The following is a 6447-nucleotide window of genomic DNA, read 5'->3' as shown; positions in this document are numbered from 1 at the left end:
TCAACCAAAAAATATAAGGTATCACCGTAATCACAGTGATCTATGGAATAAAGATAATATATAATTTTTATGGTATGATGTACGCCCCCCCCCCCCCAATAAAATACAAAAAGAAAGTAAAACAAATTTGACGACCTTCTTTCCTCCAAACATCCAAAAGTTAATAAAATCTCATCAATAAGCTAAAGACCTACTGAAATGAAGTATTTGTAAAGTACATCTAATTTTGCTGAAAATAAGCCCTTATATGTCCAAATTGCCAAAAAAATAAAGATTGTAATGGGTGACAATGCAAATCTGCTCTGAATGGCGCGGCTTCCATTCAATGCCCTGGTGTGTGCCCATACTGCAGTTTACCAGAACATATGGGGGATTGTTATACTCAGGAGAGGCGTTTTGGTATTTATCCACTGAAAATTTGTACATCTTTTGAAAAACACATTCATTTAGCCAAAAAAATTTACATTTCAAAATTGCACACGATTTAGTTTTAACCAAACAATTAAATGTTTAACAAACTTCATAAAAGTTGTTTTTTGTTTTTTTGTTTTTCTGTGATGACTCAGTGTTGAAAAAGAAGAACATTTTGAAAATTTTGAATTTTTCCAAATTTTCTCCAAATATTAGTTTTTTTTAATAAATAAACGCAAAACATACATTACCAGAATCTTTTTACTAATATGAAGTACAAAGTGTCTTGAGAAAACAATTTCAAAATCACCTGGATGTGTTAAAACGTTCTAAAGTTATAACCACTTATAGTGACACAGGGCAGATTTGACAAAAGTGACTTTGGGGTTTAAGGGGTTAAACCCTAGCTTTCAATAATGCTTCACAAAACTAAACAGTTCTTGGAGACAATGAAAAAGTAATTTCATGGATCAGTAACTGGTTAAATGATTGGAAGCAAATACTTGGATAACAAAGATAAGAATGTAAAATGGCAAAGGTCTGTATTTTTGGAAGGTATGGTCCCCAGGGAGCATTTACTGCATTCACTTTAGAAAGAATACAATCCCACAGAGACCTTTGCTGAAAGAAGATCTTAGAAGGCTGTTACAGGTGTTTAATGACCGCCTAGGGTTAAATGGAATCAGCCACCTATCCGTGTCGTCATAAAATACAATTACACCACCATCTAAGTAAGTAAACATAATTGCCCCTTTATCTGATTCGCTTTACATAGAGGATGTTTGTCCTATAAATACTTCAGTAGTTTAACATGTTCTATACTGCCCTCTGTAGGCGGTCTAGGTCCCTAAAGTCCCAAGCAATCAAGCACCCGAGTGTTACCTGCTGCAGGCAAGATTGGACGATGTGCAGATCTGCTGTCTCTATGCATCCTGGTGACCCATCAAAGCACAGGTCTTTTATGACCTTTGAGGAACACAACATAAAAATGTAAAAATATACATAACACAAAAACTTCATAAACGTGTGCAACCCTCTAGACAGTCACCCACTTACCCTAAAACAGGCATTTGATATGTAAAAAAACCCCCATTTTTTACTATTATTTCATCAGCTTTTAATCCCAAGATTTTGTTTAAAAGTAAAATTGTGTTTGGCCCCGAAGATGCAAACTACCCTGATTCTCAACCGGATAAGGGAATCTTTCAAGAGTTTTAACTCTGCAAAATTTCTCATACTGCTATATAGCAGTTTAGATATGCGAATAAAACCATCAGGACTCTCAGCATAAATCAACACAAAACAAATAATGTTTTAGATATGAAACAGCAATCACAAAATCAACAACAAAATAATTGCCTTTTTCTATTACAACCAGTCAATGTGAAATGAAGTCAACTGATCAACAAGAGTTTATGGAAAAAGCTCACAGGCTGCAGACACCTGCTCTTAACTGCCAGCACCAATCGCGAAAAGCAGCATAATCACAATGGGGCACATTTACTTACCCGGTCCTGTCGTGATCGCGGAGGTGCGTTGTCCGACGAGGATGAAGTCCCGCATGTGTCGCTTCCCCACTGAGTTCCACCGGAGTTCCCCTTCTTCTTTCTGGTGTATGTGAGTGCATGGCTTGTGACACAATTTTAATTTTAAATCCTGTGCTTAGTCCGAATCAGTCAGGTTGTCCGACGGCCACGCCCCCCGATTTGTGTCGCATGATAGTCGGCGCCAAAATCCGATCACGTGCACCAAAAACCCCTGTTAAATGCTGCGCTAATCGGAAATAGTTGGGAACCACAACGGAAATTGGGTGTGCAGACCATTAGTAAATGTGCCACAATATATTTCAAGACACTTGGGAGGGGGGATGCAAAAAAGTCTGGTCTTGAAAAGGCTACATAAACTTAATCAGTTAGTAACATGTAACTCAAAATGATGGAAAATTCATTTACAACTCAAAAAAAAAAAACCCCCAAAAAAGGAAAGAAGCCATATAAGAAAATATATACCTGAAATGTACATGAGAAGAATAGGACAAAATATGTTCTATTAATGGGGACCAGAAAATGTGTTTCAAATAATAAGTAGTTTCCATTTTTCCTTCCCTGCCTTTAAAATTTTTTATAACTTTTTTACATTTGATGTGTACACAGCTGTATAAGGGCTTGTATTCTGCATAACAAACTGCATTTCCTATTGATGGTATTTAATATTCCATACCGTGTACTGGGAAACTGCAAAAAAAAAATAGCAAATCTGGTAAAACCGACTAAACTTGTTTGCACCTTTTTTCTTTTTGACTTTGTTTTTACTTCTTTCATTAGGTCTCTTCTTATGACATCTGCCCTTTATTCTTTGTGTCGATACGATCACAGTAATATTAAATATATTTAATTATGTTTGAGTAGATTCAAAAAATGTAAACATTTTGTAGAACTTTTTTTTTTTTTCATTTTGCCTTATTCTGAGGCCAATAACATTTTCATAGGCTTCATTCACACTGCCGCAAGTGGGAAGTATATACGGCCGACATATATACGCCCAATATACGCCGCCCTACGGGAGCGGTATGGTGCAGCACACGTGCGGCACTGTACCACTCCGTACCCCGGAAAAAGATAGGACATGTCCTATCTTTCTCCGTAGTAGGCGCCGTGCGCAATACATCCCTATGAGGAGGGGCGGGGGTGAGCTGCGATCACCTCCTCCTCCTCTCCCCGTGTGCTGCCGTGTGCCCGCCGTGCTACGGTACGGCGGGCAACGGCAGTGTGAATGTTTGGTGTACAGAGCTGTGTACAGTGACTTCTTTTGCGGAATGAGATAACATTTTCAATACTACCAATTTGGGGACTGTACAACAATTTGATAACTTTTTATTGAAATAATTATGTGTTGGAAAATGGCAAAAAAGTGGCTCTTCGAACATTTGTCTGCTATTTTGTGCTACAGGGCCCACTGCTGGGAATAACCAATTTTATATTTTGACTGATCGGGCATTTTGGGATGAGACAATAACTAACATGTTTATGATTTCATTTATTTATTTTTAGTTCTAAGGGATCTTTTAGGTTTTTATTCCCATTTTTTTTTACTGTATATTTTGACCCCCTAAAGTACCTGAGGGTCTGAGCAATCCTAGAATATACTGTAGTATGGCACACTGACAAACTATTATAAATACTGCTGACAAGCCTGGGAGTCTTAAAGGGGTTGTCCACTTTCAGTAAATAATTAATATGGTTTGTGTAAGGAAAAGTTATACAATTTTGCAATATACTTTCGGTATCAATTCCTAACAGTTTTCTAGATATCTGCTTGCTGTCCTTCTATGAAAAGCTTCTGTGTTCTTCCAGTGGATAGAAATCTGTGCACGTTATAACATACAGCTCTTATTACTATCTGTTATACTAACGAGCCGTGTGCAGTGAAGCTTTCTATAGAGTGACAGCAAGTAGAGATCTAGAAAACAGGGATTAATTCATACAAAAAGTATATTAGAAAATTATTTAACTTTTCCTTACACAAACCATATCAATTATTTGCTGAAAGTGGACAATCCCTTAAAGTAGACTCCCGGTTGTCACAGTGATTCGGATCAAGACGGTGGGTGTTATTGATGGGTGCTTGGTGCATTATGCAGCAAACACCCAGGATGTATGAAGAGGGCTCAGCCTGTGAGGTCTATTCATACACCCGCCCCTGCACCATGACGTTGCGGAATGTCTTGGTGCGGCAAGGGGTTAAGGTTTTAATAGTTATATTCTGAACTCATATTTGGAAACATATTTACCATTAGCCCAGGGTTCATTACATTCAAAAATGGAAGCAGAATATTAGTCCCAATATGCGAAATCTGCTCTCCGACAAATGTAATGCATTAGTAACCTAATATTAATAACATGGCAAAAATCCTACTCAAAATGTAAGTTTAATTCTTTAAAAACGAAACTAAAATTATAAATTGCAATCTAACTCGCATTCATTGTGCCCAATATATTATCCAGGCTCGAAAATAATTATAGATGTCTGGAAGATAGTAATAGGGAAAAAATAATTTCGCTTTTTCTGACCAGATATCTGTACAATATTGTTCCCCGCAGCACCAGACAGCTCTTATCCGAAAAGCCAGATTTTCTAATCCCTTGCCCCTAACAATACCTTCCAACTCTCAATAATATTTTTACCTTCATGGAAATGCAAGTGCAAACAAAGTAACATGGAAAGGTTAAAATAGAAGCAGGCTCCTTTCATTGGCATGTAAATTTCCCTGCCTGGCATAGAGCCAGATGTTGAGTGTGGGCATTAGCTGCCATTCTGCAATGAGTGAAAGCCTCTGTAATAAACGTGTAACTAAAACCACAGAGAAATTAGTTTTCCATCCCAGCAATCACTGGTGTAACTTCTGCTGAAAACGGCATCTGGTAGCAGTGCAGTAATCCCAGGAATATCTAATCTTCCAATGAGAAAGGTAACTACTATATTACATGGATGGGTATACTGAGAATGACAAATATTTTAACTCCATATGTTTAAAATACAATACAGGCAGTCCCCGGGTTATGTACAAAATAGGTTCTGTAGGTTTGTTCCTAAGTTGAATTTGTATGTAAGTCAGAACTGTATATTTTATAATTGTAACCCCAGACAACATTTTTTTTGGTATCGGTAACAATTGGATTTTAATAATGTTGGGTTAACCAGGATTAACAAAAAAGCTTCATTTCAGACACCTGTGATAACTGTTACAGCTGTTTATTGTAGCTAAGGCTAAAGTACAGTAAATTAGCAACATCCAGAGGTCCGTTTGTAACTAGGGGACGTCTAAGTCGGGTGTTCTTAAGTAGGGGACCGCCTGAATAAAATTCTACTAGGATGCTTCTACTAGGAGAAACATAAAATAAGTGAAAGAGATGTGTTTAAATATAATATAAAGTTAATATACGCGGCTGAAAAAATAAAGGGAACACTTAAACAAAACAATATAATTCAAGTAAATCCAAATACTATGAAATCAAACTGTCCACTTAAGAAGAAACACTAATGGGCAAAAATAGGTTGTTACAACTTATAGTATATATACACTCACCGGCCACTTTATTAGGGACACCTGTCCAACTGCTCGTTAACACTTAATTTCTAATCAGCCAATCACATGGCGGCAACTCAGTGCATTTAGGCATGTAGACATGGTCAAGACAATCTCCTGCAGTTCAAACCGAGCATCAGTATGGGGAAGAAAGGTGATTTGAGTGCCTTTGAACGTGGCATGGTTGTTGGTGCCAGAAGGGCTGGTCTGAGTATTTCAGAAACTGCTGATCTACTGGGATTTTCACGCACAACCATCTCTAGGGTTTACAGAGAATGGTCCGAAAAAGAAAAAACATCCAGTGAGCGGCAGTTCTGTGGGCGAAACTGCCTTGTTGATGCCAGAGGTCAGAGGAGAATGGGCAGACTGGTTCGAGCTGATAGAAAGGCAACAGTGACTCAAATCGCCACCCGTTACAACCAAGGTGGGCAGAAGGGCATCTCTGAACGCACAGTACGTTGAACTTTGAGGCAGATGGGGTACAGCAGCAGAAGACCACACCGGGTGCCACTCCTTTCAGCTAAGAGCAGGAAACTGAGACCACAATTTGCACAAGCTCATCGAAATTGGACAGTAGAAGATTGGAAAAACGTTGCCTGGTCTGATGAGTCTTGATTTCTGCTGCGACATTCGGCTGGTAGGGTCAGAATTTGGCGTCAACAACATGAAAGCATGGATCCATCCTGCCTTGTATCAACGGTTCAGGCTGGTGGTGGTGGTGTCATGGTGTGAGGAATATTTTCTTGGCACTCTTTGGGCCCCTTGGTACCAATTGAGCATCATTGCAACACCACAGCCTACCTGAGTATTGTTGCTGACCATGTCCATCCCTTTATGACCACAATGTACCCAACATCTGATGGCTACTTTCAGCAGGATAATGCGCCATGTCATAAAGCTGGAATCATCTCAGACTGATTTCTTGAACATGACAATGAGGTCACTGTACT

This window comes from Engystomops pustulosus, chromosome 4 (assembly GCF_040894005.1).
Source record: "Engystomops pustulosus chromosome 4, aEngPut4.maternal, whole genome shotgun sequence".
Lineage (NCBI taxonomy): Eukaryota > Metazoa > Chordata > Amphibia > Anura > Leptodactylidae > Engystomops > Engystomops pustulosus.
The sequence above is the reverse complement of the archived record's forward strand: the minus strand, read 5'-3'. Positions refer to the sequence as shown.